General features: G+C 46.0%; 1 protein-coding gene and 1 long non-coding RNA gene across 10 annotated transcripts in view; one reads left to right on the top strand and one right to left on the bottom strand.

Moving 5' to 3' along the window:
* The window catches only part of LOC102072341 (transcription factor SOX-2), a 36,465-nt gene extending 14,081 nt beyond the window's left edge, over positions 1–22,384 (top strand). For 3 of the 9 annotated variants that reach the window (XR_003379758.2, XM_074547373.1, XM_074547372.1), the window contains 4 exons: positions 9,197–9,361; positions 10,360–15,052; positions 16,025–16,116; positions 21,256–22,384. The gene's annotated coding sequence lies outside the window, so the exon portion shown is untranslated. Of the gene's footprint in view, positions 1–4,646; positions 5,064–9,196; positions 10,298–10,359; positions 15,053–16,024; positions 16,117–19,969; positions 20,150–21,255 lie in introns of those variants that run through there. The other 6 variants (XM_074547376.1, XM_074547375.1, XM_074547378.1 and 3 more) reach the window with 6 other exon arrangements.
* On the bottom strand, positions 768–4,406 carry LOC141730161 (uncharacterized). The gene is made up of 3 exons (XR_012581671.1): positions 3,999–4,406; positions 3,497–3,696; positions 768–2,057 (listed from the first exon to the last, which is right to left on the bottom strand). It is a non-coding gene; the product is annotated as an uncharacterized LOC141730161 (long non-coding RNA).
* Positions 22,385–23,090: the final 706 nt, after the last annotated feature.

Raw genomic sequence — 23,090 nt, 5'->3', positions numbered from 1 at the left:
GATTACTCTCCAACTCGTTTGATCGGTCCTTTGAAACCCTTTACAATTGCCTGTGACGAACCGCCAGTCTCAGGTTTTTTTTTCTTTGAATAATGCCTTAAGGGTAAGTCCTCGGGGCTTTTAAAGATCTCCAGCACATTAAAAAAAAAAAAAAAAAAAAAAAAAAAAAAAAGCGAAAAAAACCCCCACGTTTTTACTTTAGAGTGGGTCCATGTCTCTCAACTTGGGGGCTGTTAACAGGCATCTTTTAAATCATTAATCATCTAATAACCATCAACTTTGGAAGGGAGATACGGGCATCTTCTAAAGACCTCCAAACATTTCTGTGGCATTTGGGAACACACTGGTTAAAATTTGGGAGGCACACAGCCCGTCCCTCCTGCTGAAGCCCTGGAGCTGGTGGGTCTCGGGTGTTTATAGATTCTCAGCTGGGTAGATCTGTGCTGAAGGCCTTTTCCCTGGACATCGAGAACCTGCCGGAGTGGGTTTGGAGAGCAAATCCGAAGGGTGATGCAGGGGACAAGCCCGGCCTTGGGCCTCCCTGAACATCCCACATCCCGGTCCTCTGGGACCCTCACCCTGCTGTGTTGGTGCCTTCTAGCAAAGAGTGAGCGGTTTTTGAGGGGGTTAAAGAAAAAAAAAAAGAGTCGAAGACACAATAAATCCCTCAGATGTTTCCACTCTCACAGCAAATAACGTTTAACCTTTAATATTTATTCGTTTCTATTAATTCAAAAAAATAATTACTGAACTTTTGGCCCTTCAACTTCCACAAGCGGCGCTTTGTTTCTCTAAAATAAACTTGGGAGAAGCGATCCCTCCGTATCAAACTAGGGATTTGAATTAAAGGCCCATTTGGGACACTTGAGACTACAAAGGGTTACACATAAATAAATGCCACATTTGCCTATTGCAAAAGTTTTCTCTGTCCTTTCTCAGTCACAACGGGGGAGAAAAAAGCCGTCGTTTATTATCTAGTGCTGGGCAGGAGCAGCCCCTCCAGAATGTGCTCTTAGATTTGGCCGGCAGAAGAGGGACTCTTCATCTCCCTACCCCCCCAACAGCAGCTCCTTTTGTTCTCCAGATCTCTTTCCCAATTTCAAGCTTCACTTGCAGATCCTAAGTTTGTTTGTTAATGACGCTATTACCATCTGGCTCGTCCTACTTTCCAAAAGATATAAATCTCCCCAGTTTCATTGCCTACATTATCAACTAAGTGCCACCATAGCTGGAAGAAAAATATGCTTTCAAGGTTGCAAATTCTCTTGCACGGAGCGAGTTCCCCGGGCGCGGGGCTGCCGCCCGCCCCGCCGGCAGGGACGCGGCCAAATGGATTTCACCTTGCAGCGACGCTGGCAGAGGGAGAGACGGCCGCATTTAAGTTTTCCACCAGAAACTTAAGTGAATCTTCCCCCCATCCCCCGCCCCCCGTCCCTCTCGGCCGCTTTTGTGGCTGTTTAATGCATCTGGCTACTTTGAACCGTTATCTTCCGCGGGGACAGGGCAGGATGGGTCCCGCTCCTGGCAGGCTCCTGCTTGCCCTCACCCAGCGTGAACCCCCGGCTCTGCGACACAAGTACATATTCCATCCGTGGGGATAAACCTTTCCCACAGGCGCTGGACAGTAAAGGGAAGAAAACTTTGGGCTCCTCTTGGTGCAAAGCGGCCGCAGATTTGTGTGCGTTTAAGCATAAAGGGACGGGGGGAGGGCGAGAAGGGGTGGGGGAGGGAGTTGGGTCGGTTTGTGTATGGGCTCCACAATGACTCTATTTATTCGCTGCAACCAGCCTGGGCAGATTGAATAGGCGAGAGAGAGACACTCAGCCTTCCCAACGCGTGGGCTTTGTGGGATCCAGTCCCCACTAGCAGATTTCGACTGCTAATTTCCCATTCTCAGGGGTCTCCTGCGAGGAGACACGGCCGTGCCCATCAACTGCGGCTCCCCCAAACACTGTCCGTGTTTCTGGTCCTTAACCTCTCTGCGTGCAAGTTTGGAGTCAGGAGAAGTTTAATCATTTAGTGTTTCTTTGCTGGATCTCTGGCAATGTTTCTGTGGACTAAAAAAAAAGCAAAAAAAAAAAAAAGCCAAATATTCTATTTGACTATATGTGTATGCACACACACACACACATACACACACTGTTGTCAAGCGAGGGAAAAGATACTCCTTGAATATTGGAAAGAAACCCAGGGATTTTTTTTCCCGAGTGATCTGATTGTTATAAATAATTACGGATGAAAAGAAAACTCACTTATTATGCACTTCTAATACTGTGACTGCACAAGAGAGAAAAGGGGCCAAACCAGTGATTAATTAATATCGTACTGGCGTAGCTATTTTCTCGCGAAAGGCCTTTCCCCCCTCGCTGCTACTGAGTTATCATTCCAGCTCGAGTCATGTGTAGCTAGGAAGGGATCTTGTTTATAAATTTATATGACGACCTTTTCTTTGTGTGCGCTCTAAAGTTGATATGGACAAATTGCAGAGGTATACAATTTAAGTAGATGCACTTTTAATCACCGATCATTAAAATGGTTATGTTAAATATACTCAATTACATGCATGACTTCACCCTAACAGTACTTTCTATTCTCCCAGCTGCTCACGTATTCCTTAACTATAGTCAGCAGAAGAAACTCGATTATGCTGAATCCATACATTTCTATGGATTTCATCAGCCTAATTAATGCTTCAGTGTGGTCCATGTGTCTGAATGGTCCCTTTGCTATTACTTGGGTAAGGAGGCAGTGCTGGAATGCAGAGGGTCTTTCTTTCAAAGATACCCATGGGGGTCACTCTAGGACTCTAATGGCAAAGGTAGCAAGTGTTAAATAGCAGAAACATGCAGAGAAAGGGAAGGCAGCGATGTAAAGGGGACATTGATACTGTAGGTATGCCCAACAGGTCAGTGATGATAATTAAAACGCTTAAAGAAGAAAAGGTAAATGGAAAGCTTCCACAATTCGCAGCATGCCTGGTTAAAAGCAAACGAACCAGCGCAAAGAAACGCGCCTCGCTGATCCTGACGGGGGGGGGAAAAAAAAAGTTGACAGCAGATTTTTAGACTAAATAACTACTAGGGCAGCCTCTTCTGTGAGCACCGCGTTTGAATGCCCCGTCCCTTCCCTAATTTTGTCGCTGTAGAAATGCAGCGTGTCAGGGAGAGGATGCCCGGCCGGGCAGAGCGGGCGCTCCCACGCTGCCGCTCCTGGCATCCCCGGGGCTTCCTGCAGTCCCCTGTCACCGCAGATGCTCGGGGAGCCGGGGGAAGGAGCTCTCCCCCTCCTCTCCGCGGCTTTCTTCCGAAACCAAGAAGCGATTAAAATGAAGGGGATGTTGCAGCCTTAGGGGAAACAGCCAATGGCGGCTTTTATAACACATCTTCCCATCTTAGCATTTAGCGGGATATAAAAGGCACGCGTCCTGCTATTCCAGCAACATTTTAATCGACGAGAAATGCATCGAGATTTTTTTTCTTCATTTTTTTTCTCCCACCTGTTGTAGTAGAAGACCATCTGATCACACCTTTCTCTGGCGGCTGGGAGACGTGAGAGAAAATCTGAACTCTTTCTTGTTACCCTGTGCTCTGCCAAAAAGGTGGTGTTGGAGCCCGCATCTCTTCCCTGTTTCTCCACCAAACAATCGACAGCTCAATTGTCCTAACTTTGAGTCGGTGCCTCTCTTCAGCCTTCATCCTTCAAGTGGAGAGAGAAAGCAGGGAAGATTTCAGATCTATAACCAAATTATAACCTAGGAACTTTATGCTTGTCATGCTAATTTAATGACTTTTATAGTAAGTGTAGACTTTCTGTCTTTTGAAATTAGCTCTTCAAAACGCTTTGTGTAATGACAGGCACTAGACATAAGAGACAAATGCACAAGCAATAGTGGGATAATAATCTGGCAAACACTGCACCATTTAATATTAAAATGGAGAACAAAGTGCGTTAATTTTCAGCGTAGAGGTGCATCATTGTCTGATGCCCCCGGTGCACACCTGGGCTCCAGAGTGACCCGAGGAGGGGGTGCCCTGCGACAGCCACCGTGCCTGGGTTCACCTGGAAAATGAGCAAAAACCAGATGTGCAGCACAAAGTAGTCCTTCACCTAATGCCTTCTGGTCCCTTCGCTTTCTGGTGGTGTTCACACGTGTGTGTGTGTGCTGTAAACATCCTGATTTCCACAGGCTGGTTCTGCTGGGCCCGGCCTCCCGCGGGAGGGTGAAGGCGCCGCGCTCGCACTGCAGGGCTCGGAACGTTCACATCCACATCCCTCCCTCCTTCAGAGCGTCTCTGTGCTCACATGCCATGAGTGGTCCAGAAATCTGTCCGAGAGATGGTGTCGATAACAAAGGGAGGAGTAAACCCAAAGCTATAGGTGTATTACAATCTGGGCGACTCACTCATTGCCTATAATTGTAAATAAGGTAAGTTCACACGACGATCGAGTAACGAGGGAACAAGAGCCCCATTTTAATCAGGTGGTTATCTCTCCTTGGTGGAGATCAGAGCTCCATTGCTCCTGGCCTTCTCATTGTGCCCCCCTGCTGGAAATGACAGCTCCTTCAGAAATAACCAACTTGGTCCCTGGATGGGATTTCAGCTCTTTTGCACTACACATGTACCAATTGTCATTTTACAGCTACTGCGAAACCCCTAAATTATATAAGTGTATAAACTCGGCCTCATTAAATCCCCCCCTTTTGGACAGCCTCAAGGTTGGAGAGCATATTACTGTAAGCCAGAGAAGACTTAAATTATATCCGAGTGGGGATTGAAACACAGTGGCACTTAGGCACACTTCTTGTCTCAGCTACAGAGGTTTCATTTTCCCCCTTCGGAGTCTTACAATATTACAAATGCAAAGTTTCCTTATGCCAAATCAAACTATCTGAAATCCTGTTTCTTGACTGAGCCTCCGGGGCTCTTTTTGGTGAGGACAAAACCACAAAGATATGATTAAACACCATAGCCTGACCAAAGCGGAGTTTATCGTTCATCTGAGAGAGCTTCCTAATTTGAAACCAAAGCCGTCCCCTGCCAGAAAGCATCTGAACGTGCTGTGTGAGTTGTTTTCCTGCGCATGTGTGGGGTAAATCGGGGTGTGCAGCAGGGACAGGGTACCGAGGGCAGTGTTTACCCCGCGGCTTAGAGCACACCCTGCCCGCGGGTTGGTGTTTCCACCCAAGGCTATGATATAAAAAGAACCATTTCGGAGGGAACCCCGTGCCCTCGGGAGCTGCCGCTGCCGCCCAGGGCCATGGCCGGGCCGGGGGCTCTGCCGGGACCCTCCCCGTCCATGCCTCGTCCCCCCGTGGGGCTCCCCGGAACATCCGCGCTGAATTCCTTTGGGGAGAGACACGGGAGAGGGGCACGGCCCTGCGGAGCCCCCCAAAGCCGCGTTTGTCGGGAGGAGGCCGCCTTCCCCCCTTCTCCAGCCCTCGCAAGAGGGTCAGTGGTTTAACCAGGCGTCACCAGGACTTCGTTTTATCCCCGGTCCAGTGAAGCGTGTGGCTTTTAGTGACTGATGGCCGCTGTGGCTGTACGCGGCACAGTTGCTCTCACGGTGCGTGCTCCAGATGGGCACGTCCCGCAGGCTCGGGGCGGGGGGGGCACGGCCGCTTTGGAAAGGCCACCGAGACACTGAGATTTGTTCTGGGTCAACCCTCCCCTAACGCCAAAGTTGGGAAACAACTTTCGCAGCGTGTGTCGGGAAGGGAGGGAGCGGCAGCGGGTGCCGCGGTGCGGGGCGCCGGCTCTCGGGGCTGCCGGGGCTGCCGGGGCCACCGTGGCTGGGGGCTGTCCCCCCGCCCGCCCCGAGCATCGCCCCCGTCCCTCTTCCTCGCCGAGCCCCGGACGCGCAGACAGCACGTTTCCAAACTTTGAAATGCCAAATCACGTTATTGCTGTGGCAGGAGGCTGCTTTCGTATCTGTGACAGCTGAGTTTTCCCCATCGATTATGTGACACTGCAGTTCATTTACACAGCTCAAAAGCTTAAAGACACTGGAGGAGCCCCCGGTTTAACCCGAAATCCTAACAGAAAGTGAATCAACTTTCTGGCCAGTGTTTAAACTGATAGATCAAAACTTAATTTGGAGAGACAGAAAGGGAGAGAAACGACAGCACGGATTTATCTTGCCCGGCGTCCTTCTCTGAAACTTTAGAAACTGCGGCGTGGAAAATCCAGGGCCGAGATGCTAATGAGAAGGAGCGCGTTGGGTGTTCAGGGATGTTATAGATTTCAGAACGCAGATCACAGCGCCTGATTTTTTGTGCGGGTGCGTGAAGTAGGTGCGTGGCCCGAGGCTGCCGGGTGGCACCGGGCTCCGGGGCGTCCCTGCCCGCGGCTCGGGCAGAGGTTCCGGCCCGGACTGAAGCGTCCCGGGCTCGCCCATCCCGAGCGCCCCGACCCCGGGCGGCAGGGAGGGCCTGGGGAGAGGGGGCGCTGGGAGGGTGGCATTTTCCTGTCCCCCATGGAGACGGGATCGTCCCCCTCATCCTGCCGGGTTCTTCGCTGGGTTTCTTTTAGTGGGGGCTTTCCAGGAGCCAGCCCAGCGCCCGGTCCCTGCCGCTCCCTCCCCCGTCCTCGCCGAGGTTTCATTACTTGCTGTTAGTGCCTGGAAACAATAAAGGATGTGGGACTGGGCTTTTATTGATTATTTGTCACCCTGTATTTGTCAGTTTCAATAACTTTTCCTGAAGTTTTACTTACGGGCACTTGAGCTTTCGGATTAGGCCAGCTCTGCGGATTGCAGTGAGGGGTAATTATCCGCTGGCCTGCTTCCCTGCAGCCGGAGAGAAAAGAGCATTAACGTATAGAATGGGCAGGATCCGGCCTGAGCCCCCCCTAAAGCGCTGCCCGGGCGAGAGGCGGGAGCGGCAGCGGCCCCGCCAGCTGCCCCGGCCCCCCCGCCGCCCGCAGCCCCGGGGTGCAGCGAGCCCGCGCTCTGCCTCCGGGGGCCCGGGCCGGGGGGCTCCCCCAGGCCGCCGGAGCCCCTCCTTGCCTCGGTTTGGAGGCGAGAGATCAGCCCTCGAGAGACGGTCCCGCTCTCGGGAGGGGGGACCCACGGCGCTGGGGCCCGAACCGGGGCTCTCGGCTGCGGCCAAATCCCCGGGATTCAATTAAAAAGCTGGCTCGCGCCGCTGGCGGGGAGGCGAAGCCGGGGGATTTGTATTATGAAGATCGACTCTTCAAAACTGCCCGCCTGGCAGCCCGGCCGCGCCGAGGGGACCCGGCTGCCCCGGCCCGAGCCCCGGGAGCGGCAGCGGAGCCGCGCCGGGGCCGCGGGCACCTGCGGAAAGCGGGAGCGCCAGCGGCTCCCGCCTCTCCCGCAGCGTGTTCAGAGAGGGGGTCAAACCTTCCTCGAGGGAAAGGACCCTATCCCTAGCCATCCTCCTCCTCTCATAAGTTTCCTACGTCTCCCGAGCGCTGCCCGCTGCCCCAGCCGTAGCCACTGTAAGCACGCTGAAGGCGAGCATCATCGCTCCGCGGGCTGGCAGGGTGCCTATCGTGGCGAGGATAGCGTTTGATGTGCTGTATCTCATGCCACTGCAAGCTAAGAGACAAGCGAACACAGAGTGCCCAGTTACACGGGATTTAATTACAGCGGAATGCATTCTCCATGCTGATTAGGAGCAAAATCAATCGGGGGCTTATTTGCCACAATGAACCAATAAAAACCCAATTTATTAAAGCAATAATCTCAGCCCCAAATGGTCTAAATATTATTGTTTCAATGGCATTGAGGGAATTTGGAGTTAAAGTGTTACACAGAGAAGATCAGGGAGTTCTACTCCATGAATTCAGTAGGAGTTTCTAACCCCATTCCAGAAGCTCACTTTCTGGCTCAGAGATCTTGGAAGAAGGGGGCCAAGTTCCCCTATTTCAGTTCCAGGTGTCTGGGTTGCAGTGCTACCTACAGGGCGAGATGCTCTGTGGTCTGCAGCTCTCTGTGCTGAGGCAAACATGGTAAACAGCTTCCTACCAGGACTTAGGGATTTCCTGCTTTCCAGTGATTTATATGAGAAATTCCTGGAGGAGGGTAGGCCACACAGAGATCCCCAAGCTATAGGCTGACATAAAAGCCTTGTGATATTGAAAAACACCACACAGCATGCCAAAAAAATCTCTGGTAGGGATGAGCGAGAAAGGGATTCCCTGAGGAAGGTGCTGAGCACCAGGCTGGGGCACGTGGTGAGAGTGGGGGAGTGCAGTGCCCTCTGCTCCCCTCTCCCTCAGGAAAGCAGCCCCATGGCATGGCAGCCCAATGCGCAGCCCTCAGTGCTCCCCTGGGCTGCCAGGGCTGTGGGAGAGGCAGCGCTGGTGGCCAGGTCACCCTGGGAACTGTGGGGCCCACCAGAGCTTAAAGCCTGTGACTCAGGAGATGCTGATTTTGCTTTACAGCTTTCTGTAGCTCCAGTCATCTCTGTCCCGAACCGGAGAGGACCTCATTTCCTGCCCAGTGCTGTGCCAACCACAAGGTCTTTTCATAAGGCTGCCAGGGGTGCCTGGCTGCGGGAATGACAGTCAGTGTTTGTCACCAGGGAATGAGCTGGCATCATAGCTCTAATCTGAGTCAACAACCTGGCTAGCCCTGAGCATGACTTCATAAATCATGGTATCTAATTGAAAGGCACATGCTTATATATACAGTGTTGTTCAAAAAGAAAGAGAAGAAATAGAATTTAGCAAACATTTTTTTCTTCCCACTAGCCCATTGATCAGCCACCTGATTGTTTCAATTTACATTATTTCATGCAGAGAATAAAAGAGAAAGTATAAAAACATCTTGTATAGCCATAACAAAAACACAAATGAAAAAATCCATCTCCTAATGAGAGGGTTAGCCTTTTTCTAACACATCCTTAATAACAGGGAAACAATCTTTAAGTGTTTTTAATTTAAATTGTTTTCATGTTTAATTCACTATTGCTAAATAATATTATTAAGTGTCTATGTATCTATTTAGCCTTGAGGCATGCGATATTTCAAAGCAATTGAACCAGTTTTGAAAGGAGAAAGGGTCCTGTACCGTGCCCTCATTCACTTTTTTTAATGTTAGTTAACACACATATGCTGGACTGCCTTTTTCTCATCTTTCCAGCAGAAATGAAAAGTAAGCCTGGAGCAAAAGATCAGCTCTGTGCTTTTTGCTTCTCACACCCAAACCTCCTGCTTTATTTTTGTGTCCATAGGGTCTGTGTGATGTCCTCCCATGAGAGGCGACTCAGCAGCTCGGTCCCTCTGCCATCTCAGCACTTCCACTGGAGAAGCCCAGGAGGAGCAGAGCAGTGGCTGAGCAGCAATTTGAATATCCATATTTAACTCTTCAAACAACAGAAGATACTTCAGAACCATGTGTGAGACAAAATGCCATTAAAGTTTCAATCATTAAACCTCTGTTTAGCTGTACTCCAGAAATGAGCAGTTCATAACAAGCGGGGAATACTGATTGACAGTTTGCCATCAGGAGCCCTTAAGTAGGATTTTTCCAGCTATAATGCAGTGTACTCTTCACTGCTCCCTTTTGCAAGATGCTATTTCAAGTAGAGCAGCATGAGGAAAATTTACATAAAAGCTTTGTATGTAATATGTGATTGCTCTGAAATTAAGAAGCACCAGTTTTCCCCTTCTTTTTTCAGAAATGAAGGGTGCACTTTGTTTTCTTGTTTACCTAGGGCGCTCTGTGATCCCTTGATGTGTTTCAAGTGTTTTCTGTCAGCATCACTAGACCTTGCTTACCTGCTAAATTTTATGTGTGAAGTGATTAGTGTTCAAAGTGCCTGAAAAAACCAGCACTAACGATGTCTGACAACTTTTGGGTTTTTTTTTGCTTTTTCCTCTTAAATAATATTTCATGGTACATTAAATAGGTTATGCAGTCTCTTCTGAGAGACCAAAGCAATGTACTGCTGCATACTTAATGTTTCACCCAGCAGATAGTTTTTAAAAGGAAAAAAACCAGAAGGCAGCATAGAATCCTTTCCCTGAGCCTTGTCTCAGCTTCTTTTCAATTCAGTGAGAAATGGTAGCAATTTGGAGAAAGATACAGAAAGAAAAATAAACATTATTTCACAATAAACCTCTTAGTGTGTCACTTGTGATCACCAGCAGATACTAGAAATGCTTCTTGTTAAATCCACTGAGCATTATTTCTTCACAAGTTGAAATGCTTTCAGCCAAACTGTTTTCTCAATGTTCACATCGGATGTACCACTTAGAGCCAGAGCAGCCCAAGAGAGAAGCAAACAATTAAAACTTTTACGTGTTTGATTCCTGACAGACATCCCTACGAGGTAGGTTTTAACTTTTTTTTTTTCCTTCTTAATTTTTCGTCTTTTTTTTTTTTTTTTCTCAGTAAGAAGGATAAGCTTGGAGTGCCCAGTCACCGTGGTAACTGCCAGAAAAATTCTCCTGAAGTTTGAAGAGGTCAGCTAACGGGGTCAACAACTCTGGCCTCTCTCTGAGCTGGGCCTGGCAGGCTCCATCCTGCGGTTGGGGTGTTAACGCAGGCTGAGCCCTGGGAGGTGGACCATTCCAGATCTGATATAAATTTTTTGAGTCAGTTCACGGCCTGGACTCTCCAGGTGGCCTCCAAAATCGATTGTGACCTTGTGACCCTGTCTAACGGAGGCATAGCATCCAACCTAAGTAAGGATTTAGCCAGGAACGACAGCTTTCCACTGAGTGTTATTGGGGACAGTACAAACAGTTTGGGAAGCAAGGAGGTAGGTATGAGGAGTAGAGGTCATTAAAAGCACATTAAAAAACAATTTTAAAAATCCTTTTTAGTTGAAAGTTTTTATTTGCAGTAACCATTCCTTAAATAAACCCTTCTGGCAACTATTTTTTCCTTCCATAATAATATTGCATCAAGTGCTTCAGTGCATTAATACACAAAAAATTGGCACTTTGCATATTCCAAACCAAATTAATATTTTATCTACCTCTGGATTTTGAACTTGCAAATGAAGCTGGCTGACATGTGTTAAACTAGATGCCTGTGAAGTGTTTTTTTTCTAAATATCATACAAACTAGGAGATTGCTTATTAAAGTAGGCTATTTACTTTAGGTAGCAATTTCTCTAATATGTGCATTCTTTTTAGATTCAAAAGTCTCTTAATCCCTGTAATCTATTTTTAAACTGGTAAATTAGGTAACATTAAGAATAGTGTGAAATGAAAGTGTGAGAGTTTCACAGAGTTTTCCTTTACTGGTCTGCAGTACAAGTAGAAAAGCTACAAAACTGATTATGTATTTTTTGTAGGAAAAAAATTGATCATGCTATGATGGTATTCATAGAGAACATGATATTTTTTTTTCCTTTAATATTTTGAGCAACAAACTATGTGGGGGAGGGAGGGGCTGTTGCAGAGTTCTTATTTTGTTATTGAATTTAGAAACTTGCCCCTCTGAGCAAGTGGATTGGCTCTTGTGTTTTATCCCCCTGCTACAGAACCTCGTGCATTGCTCACACGAGCAATTGGTAGCTGTCAGATGAGTACGTGGAAATACACGGAGGAGCAAAGTCCAGTTTCCAGCTGGAAAGTGCTTATCAGACTTTAAGTGACTTCAAAACTGCTCTGAAGGAAGAAAATAGCTTTAATATTTGTTCTCAGTCTTAGAAAAATTGTGCAGTGAGACCCTTGCCCAAATACTTCTTGCACTTGGCAGGGCCTGGCTCCGACATTTTTCTTCCCAGTCCCTTCCCAGCTGAGCAGTTCCCCCGAGGTTGGAGGAGCTGCAGAGACAGGGCCATAAAATACAGTTCAGGAAGAGCATCTGGGCAGTGCTGAACATTACTGTACTGCTTAGAAGTCCCACAGGTTGCAACAGCAAGAATATCTAACTTTTACTTGCACTAACGCCTTATTCTGCAGAAAGAGCCCCAAAATCCATGGATTTTTGGCCAAGGTCCTGACTTTTATAGAGTCATCATAATCTGCTCCGGTGGGAGCAGGTTTGAAGACCAGGAGTAAGAAATGGGGCTGAATTTTGCTATAAAATAATTTAAGGCCTGCACCTGCACATTCAGATATTTATGGTGACACTATTTAATTCTACCCGGAATACTAATAATAGTTGGCTTTTGGTGGTCATTTTTAATAGACCTCTGCTGTAAAGAACTTTTTCCCATTAGGAAGCATGTTGATCCAGGGCTTCTGTGATTGAGCTTGGCAAGATGAAACTTACAGCCCTTGGTGAGAATCAGAATATTTGCTTGTTTTTCAGAAAATTAAAAATAGGACTGTAAATAGCTGGAAGGTGAATCTTCAGTATTTTCAAAAGCATCTGTGTATTTTTCAACTTTTTTTCAAAATATGTACTTACATCTGTTTTGTATTGCCATCACTCAAGGACCAAGTTCTACTGACAGGAGATAATTTCTGAAAATAGATAGAACTATTCCACTGGAACTTTTGGACCAGAATTGCCCCAGATTTGCTCTAAACAATGAGGAATTGTTAGCAGAGGCAACAACAAGGAGATCTCAGGAACTTTAACTTGCTTCAAATTCTTTAGCGTTGACTTCTGTAGATCCCATTGAATATATAATCAGCTGCAAATCTACAAATGTGACCCATAAAAGGTTCTGGTCTTGCATATTTTGTACCTCTTCACATTGTATGGTTCATGCACACCCATTTGGAGTGCCTAGAGGTGCCTGTTAGCAGCAGCTGCAGTTGACAATTCTTCTTCCCCATCAGTGCAGTAAAGTCCTCACACAGCTTTCCAAATTTGACTTTTTTGGAAACTCTCTGAAGTGCAGGCTCTTTGAGTTTCACCAGAGGGATGTATGTGAATGGTCTTGGTGCTGTGTTAGAGATAACCAGCAGAGCCACCAAAGCCTGTGGTGGTTCCCAGCCCCTGTCCTATGGACACTGATAACCCCTGAGGCCTTTGAAAGTTTGCTGTGGCTATTACTATTTAACACAATGGAATTGTATTAAATAGTAATGCCCATAGTCTTCAATTTAAATTTGTATTAGTGGAGTAAGTGGCAGTTTGCAAGAGAATCTAAGGTCCGAGGGTAATCTGCTACCTGAAAGCTCAGAGGATGTTTGCTGTACAGGAATATGTCTCAGGTCATGGGCCATGAGATGGTGGGAGGTATCTTGTTAATGTTTTCAAATTAAACATATGCCCAGTTAAATGAATGTTTTTTATTACTCATGCAAACAAACAAAAACACAAAATCCCCACTTCAAAATAAAACAAAGAAAATCAAAGTGATAAATGGACACTGAAGCTTCATCCTAGTTTGTGTTTGCTTGTGTCCAAAGCCTGCGCTGCCAGTGCTCTGCAGAGACAGAGAAGCTCAGCTTTAGAGAGCAGCACATTGCCATGGCCTGGATCAGGGCTGGCAGAGGTCTCTGGGCTCTGGAGGAAGCAGGGAGGGCAAATGAGCACTGGGACTTACAGGTGTGCTGGCAAAAGGTCCTAAACAAGTGCTGAGCTTCCGTCTCCTTTTTCTTCTTCCTCTCTGCCTTGAGAGTGTGTGGCTGGTGTCCAGAGGAAAAGTCAAACTAATTCTGATGCTTTTTCCTATTCTGGGTGGACTAATTCAGAGAAAGCACTTAAGGCAGCCTTTGTGGAAGGGTTACAATATAGGTTGATACTTTAGGAACTATAGGAAGTTCTTAATCCTTCCCTGCCTACGGGGCTGTCATTTATAGACCCGCTATTGTCTCATCTTTTATAAGGATGTTTCCTTACATTAAGGTTCCAAGAGCAACCAGACTTTGCCATTGTTCCCAGCTATTTCTGTTTGTGGCTTAATGCACATCTAGTATTCTGTTTATGCTTTCACTGCTCTCCTACGCAGCAGACTGTACCTACACACCAGCTTAGGTGACATCACTCTCAAAGAATTCATTTCTGGGTTTCTTTTTTTTTCTCCTGATTTGTCTGTGCATCTTGATTTTGCATTAGCCTAGTTTGCTATAGATAACATGATAAAGTGCATGGAACTTTATGCATTTAGTTGTCATTTTATCTTCATTTCTTGTTTGATAAACTTGCTTATAAAAAAAAGCTTTTAGGTGTGTTTTTTATAACAACAAAACTCCTCTTACTATGTAAGAAGAATGAATTCAGCCATGAACAGAAAAAATTGAAGCATAGATAATTTTGAATGTATAAAATTTAGCTCGATGTTAATGGTGGTTTAATTACTGGATTTTTTTTTTTAGTATGGCTATTCATAAAGACATCCATTGTTTTCTGGTTTGATTTATGTCCAGATTAGCCCCCTTTAGAACCTCATTTCTGGCAATCTCAGCAGCACGTGAGGGCCTGGCAGCTTGTGCAGACATTGCCATCTTCCCTCACTGCTCCTTCTGAGCTGCTCCACCAGCCCCACAGCCTGCCATTCCTCAGGAGCCCTTAATGGTGCCTTTCCTCCATCATCTGCTCTGCGGCCTTCCAGAACCAGGTCCTTTTGTCAAAGTTTTCAAACCAATTTAGAAACAGATACTGAAATAAAGGCCGGTAACGTGGTGGTGGGGTGACATGGTGTCATTGCCTTTCTGTCCTGCATGGGAAGATTACAGACTTTCTCCAGAGCTCAGCTCTATGGCCATGCAATGAGAATGATAAAAACAACATCTTTGCAAAGTGCTTATATATCTGAAAAATTTGATGCAAATTAAAAGCTACCTAGGTTTTGTCAAACCTAACTCTACCCAGCACTTCACTTTCTCTACTGCCCTCTCAGCTGCTCAAGATTTGACAATAAATCTTTTAGAGTTTTTGCATCATGCCTTGCAAAATGTGACATTTGGGCTTTTAAACTACCCTTGTGTTATAACATACACAGCAGAACTAATATATCCTTTTTCCACATGCATCCTCACTTTGCTGAAAAAAAAATCCCAGCGCTGAGCAAACTACAAAGAGCCTGATGATGCAGGGTGAGGAGTGCCCAGCAACCTCTGTGTGCTCCAGGCACAGCTTTATCCCAGCCCTCAGTGGGACAGTGCACATGGAAATGTGGGATCTGTTCCTTCCCAAGCCTCAGTGATGCCTTGCTTTGCAGTTCCTCTTGCTGGTGAGTCGCTCTTGTAATTTCCAGTTATGTAACCCATCTCATTTTGTGAATATGTGAATTTAACAGCTGTCAGTGTCAGCAGCGCCTGCGAGGGGTGTGTGTCTTTTTTTTTTTTTTTTGGCAAGCTGGCATTACTCATCAGTCTCATGGTAGTTTTGTTTGAAAAATGCTTGTGTTAGAAAAAGTGGATTTATCAGCTCAGCACTGTATGGTGCTAGCATGCAGCTCAACAAAAGACAAGTGCTCATTTCAGTAACGCTTGCAGCATTTCATGGGGCCCCCAAATAGGCTGAACAAGGCTTCTCTGGCAACTAACCCCAAGTACAGTGGGAAACTATTAAAGTGGCAGTGTCACTGCTTGGAAAAGGGATTTGGTTTTCTTCCATCATTTATTGCTGCAGGTTTTTTTTTTTTTAATTAAAGTCTATGAACTGCATTAGGAATTTCCCTGAATATTGGAGATATAAAAGAGGCCTTACTGAAAATTTGTGCTCCTAGAAGTAATTTTTTTTTCTCTCATGGTTTCCTGGAAGGTAGATCAAACTGTCAGTCTGCCCTTCCCAAAGTGGATCTGTTTTATGGGGAAAAATAAGATACTTGCAGCTTTTTCAAGTAATACTACAAAGTCAGTGGTGCTGCAATCTTTCAGGGAGAGCTCATTCGCTGTTCAAATCAGTTTATTTTCAGAATAACTTGCTGCTCTTACACTTTCTTTTGTAGCTGCTCTTCCAGAATGCAAATACAACCTGGAGAGTTTTCTGTATTTAATTGAATGTGTCAGGTGGTTGAAATCATGTTTTAAAACCAGCATTACATACTACAAATGTGTCAAACCCTTTGTTCACATTTATTTAAAACAAATGTATTTTTCAGTATTTATTTATTTATTCTCTCTGTTTACACTTCACACAGATGGAAAAGCTAAACCAGTGGGTTTAATTTTTGCTGTAATATTGCCTTTTACATTTTTAGGTTCTCATATCCTGGCAAGATGCTACAAACCCCACGTGACAAAGATCAGAAGGAAATACTTATTTGAAGAAAGCTCTGTCATTAGCTGTGCTGTAAGTTTTATAAAAGGCTCTATTTCATAAAATGCAAATTCTGGACTAATTGTTCCTCTGCAAGCCTTAATGGTCTCTGAGCTGCATGGTTAATCTACTACCTGCCTCTACTCACACAGCCAACAAGATTTAGAGCTGGGTAAAACACGCCTTCACACATCAGTTACATCTATTTTAACTTTTCTTCTGACAAGTTCTACTGATTGTTTACTGTAACTTGCACCCAGACAAATGGATTTGGACTTGCACACTCCTGAAGCTGCACAACAGACAAGCACAGCCCCCTGGGGACACCCACCCACAAAAATGTTCTCGTGGGCTCAGCTCCTGTGCGTGGGTGAGCTCCAGAGGCTGGGGGGAGGAATGGGTGGAAGGGATTCCTGAGTCATCTTCTGTTCCCTCTTGGAGAGAGGTGCCTGCCAGGAGCTGTCTGCTCTCTGCAGGGACACAGGGCTGTGGTTATCAGCTCCCCAGAGCTGTGGAGGCCACAGACATGAATGCATTGTTGTGCCCACACACACCATGAACCCCTGCACCTGCAGCGTCCTGCAGCCACCTCTGGGTACCAGCAGCTCACTCTGGCTTTCCAACACAGGTGAGGACAGCACTGAGGCAGCAGGTCAGATCCTTGTATTCAGCTTGGTACTCAGAAAACTGGGTACTTGCTGCAGTGTCTCTGTGGTGTGGGCAAACCCTGGGTCTTTAGTCAGACCAGGCACAGGTCAGGGACTGAAATATTTGTCCCCCCACACCTACCGCAGCAAAGTTGTGGTTGTTGACTTGAGTGACAGGGGAATATAGGACTGGGATGTCTCAGCCCAAAGTCCTTTAAGCCTTGGCTTCATGGGTGAGATCTTGAACACAGCCAGAGCCTACGACATTAAAGGCTTTATAAAAGCAACAGTGCCAGTTTAAAATCAACCTCCCACATTACCAGCAGCCCCAGCAGGTGTAATGTGATCCAGGTAGCCCAAGCCAATGAGTAAACAAACTGCTGCTTTCTGAATGAGCTGCACCAGAGAAATGCTTCTAACTGGGAATTGCAGTGGCTATTTGCACTAAGTGAGCTGTGCAAATGAGCAGGCTCCTATGATTAATTCTGTGAAAATGAGTGGGCTCCTATGATTCTAACTCTTATTCCACACAGGTTTTTCCCTCTACACCCAAAATGAAACAGGGAAAATGTTGCAGGGAAAAATTTCCCAGATAAGCCTGGAAAGTTTAGTGGTATTGGGCCTGATCTAGCTGCTTGAACTTCAGTGGGGTCTGTTGCTGGGTTTCCTTAAGCTAGAGAAAACAATCCTGCTGCTTCCAAACTGCCAAGTCAGTCAGAGGAATTTAATATTGTCCCTAAAGAAGCTGCTTTGCTGCTCTTCTGTTGGGTTCCCAGTTCCATTTCCAGTAAGCAGTATTAACTTAGGGATTTTATACTTGGCTATAATGTTGCCCTTTTTTTTTCCTTCACCTCCAGCTCTTAAACCATCATAGAGCCTTGCTGTGTAGACCAGCTGAACCTGAATGCTGCATTTTAGATCCTCTCGGTGTTACTGCCTGGCTCCCTAACTGGAGAAGTGCATAAAAGCAAAGAAGGTGGATGTGTCCAAGTAGAGCCTGGACCCTGACAAGTCCCATGGGCTTGGCAGACTCTGACTCACTGTGGAGTCCTTGGAATGTGCAGACTGGGGGTACACCATGCCGAGGACCCAGCAGCCCAGCTCTGTTCCATGGTTTCTGCCTCCCAGTCTGGGTCCCATCCTGGCCCAGAGAGCCTCTCCCCCTTCCCCAGCCCACGCTCCACTTATTCATGAGTTATGATAACATATAAGCAGCTTAGAGAATTCTTATCGGAATAAGTTGAACACAATGCAGCATTTAACTCTTAATGACAGCCACCTCTGACTGTGAGTGACATGTTATAAATTATGTTTGAACTGGATTTTTTTTTTTCTTCAGAGGCAGATATTCCCTCTGCCACCCAGTCAGCCCTGTAACGTTGCACTTGTGGCCTTAATCCCACTTGGATGTGTGCCCTGCTGCCTCCACTTTCCATCACTTGGGTACTTTAGTATTCTTGAACAAGTGAACAATCTTTGTTTCTGTACCTTATTAGGCCAAAGACCATAGCAGCGAGTGATGGCATCAGCAGGCCCTGCAGGCAGGATTCTCTGCAGACACAGCCAACCTCCAACAAACCCCTTTTTATCCTCCTGTTTCTAGGAAGAATTATGATGGTGGTGCCCTGCTGTTGATCAGTCAAATCTGTGGTAGGCCTAGAGATAAGTCCTGTAAGTGTGGTGTACTGTAAAACAGCGGCTCCCATTCATTAGTAGCTTGTGTGTAATAAACCACCCAAAGGAGGGGGGTGGGGAGGGAGAGGGACGAGCAGCTGCAGTGTGCAGGAACAAACAACACAACTCATTCTTGGGAGCCAAAACTTTCTAATTTGCTGCTGGGCTGCTGGGAGCACTCAAATTCTTTCTGATAATACGCTCGTGCCCTCAGTGTCTCTCCTGGAGTTTCCCAAGTCCTGCTCTCTCGGGGTCCCTGAGTCTGGGATAGTTTCACTTTGAACCCAAAACACAGAGGGGAGCTGAGTGGGAAGGAGGGGAAAACACCAGTGCCCAGTGTTTGCAGACTGAGGCATAAGAAAGCCGTGGACTCCCAATCATTCTGCTGGGAATGGCTGGTGCGTGGATCTGCTTGTGCAGTGGGTAAACAAAGCATCACATGGGCTGCAGAGCAAGCAGGAGGCACGGAGCAAACCCAGGGCTATCAGGGCTTGCAGGAGGACAGACTGTCTCAGATGTGTTACTGACTTAGAGAATTCTTATTGGAATAAGTTGAACACAATGCAGCATTTAACTCTTAATGACAGCCACTGGAATATTTAGGAATGTCTATCTCCCAAGAGGTAAAATCTTCAAACAAACCTCAAATGATTAACAGCTGAAAAATTATTTGTCTTAATCTGTTCTAGTTTTTTTCACAAGTTCTGGTAAATCTTTACAGCTTGCAGGCAGGTGAATTTAAATGGAGTCTGCTAAATATAATGTAAGATGTTGCATGTGTTGAGACATCACAACTTCCTAATATTTGCATAGCCGTGAATACGTTGGTGCTTTTGGATCTCAGCCTTGGACCTTCCAACTGCCTTCCAACATTTCAGACCAGGATGTGAAATTATTGAGTGTTGCACAACTGCTCTCATAGACCAGGCCTTTGTGCTGATGTTTGTATTATCACAGGAAAATGAACTTATTTTCAGATAGCTGCTGCTCTGGAGGAGTGCTGTACCCTCACAGGAGATGACAGTGACTGCTTTTTGCAGGGAGGTACCAGGCTGTGATGGTGCCTGGGCTGTCTCCTAACATTTCTATAGACAAGGGCTACTTTAATGGCAAGTTCAGGCTTGGTCCAAAATGCAAGCACTCTTTATGTAGACAAGGCAAAATTGCAGATTTGAGGTTTTCCACTCTCCTGGAGAAGATCCATCTCACTCCTCTCTGGGAGGAGCTGTGCTGTGAGTTTGAAGCTCTGAAATGAGAGGGGCTTCTGCTAAACTGCTGCTTGGTAAAGTTACCCAGTGGGCTGAGATGAAAACACCCTGAAGAGCATCCACAAAACACTGTTAACTAAACCTGGGCACAAAATAGGTTTTTATCTTCTGAAAGCTCAGGTAGTACAGCTTAGGTAGTTCTCATTGTGGCATTCTGGCATTTTGAACAAAGTCAAAATAACTTGACATTTTGGTTTTCCTTCCCCAGGTTTAGGTAGGTAGGTGAGTTTATAACCAAAACTGGCTGCTCACTGCCCATTCCCAGCATAGAGCCCGACTTCTCTATGCTGTTTGCAGGATTTTCAACTAGAATTGCAACAAGGGGCTTTTTATGGGAATCTCTCCATGACTTTTCAAAGAAAATTGCAAAGGTAACACCTCTGGTAATTGCTGCACTGTGTAAGTAGATGAGAGAACCATCAATTGGAAAACTCCAGCACTGGTCAGACTGCCCTGCTCCCTGACAGCACACAGCAGGTACCTACCTGTGCTCCTGTTGTCAGCAGGTTTGAAGTTATAGATGAGACCAGCAAATTGAGTGAATGTTCTAGGTAGCTATGAAATCAGGGGGTGGAGGGTTTGGTTTTTGGTTGGTTTTTTTTTTTTTGGGGGAGGGTTTGAGCCCCATCCCCAGCACAAGCAAAGCCATGTAATCCTTTCTTTTGCAATTAGAGCTGAAAAATAGCCCTAGGTCAGAACACTTGCACAAGGAGCAATTAGACAAGCTAGACACTGGGAAAAGCTAAAAATAGTAAATAATCTGCCTCCACAAAAATACCTTGAACCATTAGAAAAGGACATTTTATGAATTTCCTGGGAATCATTTAGTACTTTAATAGCTCACAGTGTTCTGCCTGAAGGGACGATATTCCAGCTGCTGTTTGGCAGAGGTAAACATGAGTAACATGACTCTCTTCTTACACTTGAGACACTGAAAAAACCTGAGTAGGTCCTGAGATTTTCATACCTAGCCAATTGAAATTGGGGTAATGAGTGGATTCATATTGAACTGAGAAAAAATATGCCCTAGTGCTCTTTAAGAGACAATATCCAAGAGGCTGGGGGTAAAAATGACTTATTTTTGGTTATTTAATGTCTCAGCCTAGTCGCCTTTGAAAAATAAAGTAATCTATGATATTTATCCATTAGCTGAATCCAAACTATTATAAAAACTCTCCCTTTAGAAACTATATTATTTGAAAAAGAGGATGACAACTGCTGACTTTTTTTGCAGCACTCCTGAGCTGGATGAAATGTATAAACAAAAAAAACCTAACCACAGCTGAATATTTTTAGTCCTTTGCAGGGACTACATATGATGCTATTTAACTAAGAATGCCTCGAAAAGGATGATTTGACTGTTTCTGGTTAAGCTTCTGATGCAGGCTTTAAAAATGCAACAAAACTCAGACCTAAGGTTTGCGGGTAACAAACCAGAATTAGCCATTTGCAAATACATGTGAGAAAGGGGTTGAAGGTTGCCACAACATTTTTGGGGTTTTTTTGCTGGTTACTTGTGTAATAGTGTTTGAAAAATGTTGTGAGTATTAAATCACATTTTGTTCTGTCTTCTTTATTTACAGGAGATACTTCAAGAGGAAAAAATGCTATAAATTGAAACAACAAATTGTGAGCATCTGTGTGCACATCCCTGTGCGTCCTGGTACCACTGCTGGCACACGGCTCTCAGGAGGAGTTCAGTGATGGTGACAAAATTCAATTTCAATGTCCCTCTGTTTCTGAGTGGGGTCTGATGTTTGTTCCCAGAGCTGCTGGTGCCCATCCCAGCACAAGGCGCTGCCCGCAGGGATGTGAGGCTGGAATTGCCGGAGCTCTGCCCCCACCGTTGACTCGGAGCAGCGATGCTGGCGGCGGAGGGGCAGCGTGGGGCCGGCCGGGGTGCCGGGACGGGAGCAGCGCTGGCCCTGGGGCTCTGCGGGCGCTGGGCACCCCCGGGGGCTCTGCAGGGTTAACCCGTTCTGGGCCGTGCATCCACACACACTGTCTGCTCACTGCGGAGATCCAGCCCATCCCCCGGCCCGTGTGAAACTGCACAAAGCCTCTCCTAAACGTGAATTTAAAACGCTTTCAAATTGACAACCTCCTTTTAAATAAAAACATTTATGTTAAGCGAAAGGCATGTTTGCCTCTACAAATAAATGGAATTATGGTTCTAAGACGTGACTTAATCCTGAAGTTCTTAGACTGCACAGTAAGTAGAAAAGAAAGAGGATTGTTTGGAGGAGCAGGGGTTAGCAGGATCAGGCTCCATCTTACATCTTCCTGCACATTTTCCTTCTGGCATTCAATATACCTTTCTCAGAACTACCTCTGTTTATAACAATGCCAAAGTAACTTCATGTCTATTACCTAATTGAAAATAACGAGGGACGGTACACAGTGTGCCCATCCAGCTTTCCTGCTAGAAAAATTTGAGGATTGCTAAACAAACAAAAGATGCTCTTCCTCCAAATGTATTCTTATGCTAAAGTCATGTCCTTTTGAAATTAATTTCAGGATTTCTCTCAAATGTGTTGTAATTCTTTGTTCTTTTTCTACACTGTTTTCTTTGTGAAAATGTATTTTAAAATCTGCATGGAGGTTTCAAAGGATCCGAGAGAAGATGTTTACAGAGTAATATTGCTATTTGCATTTGTTGCTTTTCTGAAAATGGAATTTCTAATCAGACAACATTAAAATACTTTTGTATTATTTTTTGTGTGGTTTCATGACATTTGCATGTTTCCAGCTCTGATTTTGGTACCCATGTAGGCAGACTAATTAGGAAAGCAGGATCCTAAGTTTTATTGTTTCTCCATCCAAGTCAATCTAATCTATAACCCCACCTCTGGTCTTGGTACTGTCTGAATTCAGTGATTTTGGTGTATTTTTTTGTTTTTCTGTGGAAGCCTTGAAGTATCTGTATTCCAAGTCAGGAGATTTCATATTCAGGACAGTTAAAGCTTAAAGAAGCCTGGGCAAGAGGAGAGATTTGTTTAGTAGATGTATTCAAATGAGTTTCTGCCAAAGACTAAAATGAAGACTGAACGAAATTTATTGTGGCAAACTTTCCTGTGAGGACTGCAGAAAAGCATCTACACAGAACTGGACCTGCAACTCCCTGTCCCCTGTCCCTCCCAGCACCTTCCTGTGGTTCCCTCTGTCCCTCAGAACAGGGAATGGCTTCCTGCCAGCTCAGCAGGGACCTGGCTGGGGCTGCCACCTGCTGCAGCCCATGGAGACCCCAGGACACCCCCAGGGCTGCTGGGCTGACCCAGCTGGTGAGACCCTCACTGCCATGGAGACTGGGTGGGCAGTGCTGCCCTGCAGCAGCCCACATCCTGCCTGCTCCTTCCTGCCCACACGCCTAGGGTGGGCTTGGGTACACATCACTTGTTGGAAACAAATTTACTGGCTG

The sequence above is a fragment of the Zonotrichia albicollis genome, chromosome 9, assembly GCF_047830755.1.
Source record: "Zonotrichia albicollis isolate bZonAlb1 chromosome 9, bZonAlb1.hap1, whole genome shotgun sequence".
Lineage (NCBI taxonomy): Eukaryota > Metazoa > Chordata > Aves > Passeriformes > Passerellidae > Zonotrichia > Zonotrichia albicollis.
The sequence above is the reverse complement of the archived record's forward strand: the minus strand, read 5'-3'. Positions and strand labels throughout refer to the sequence as shown.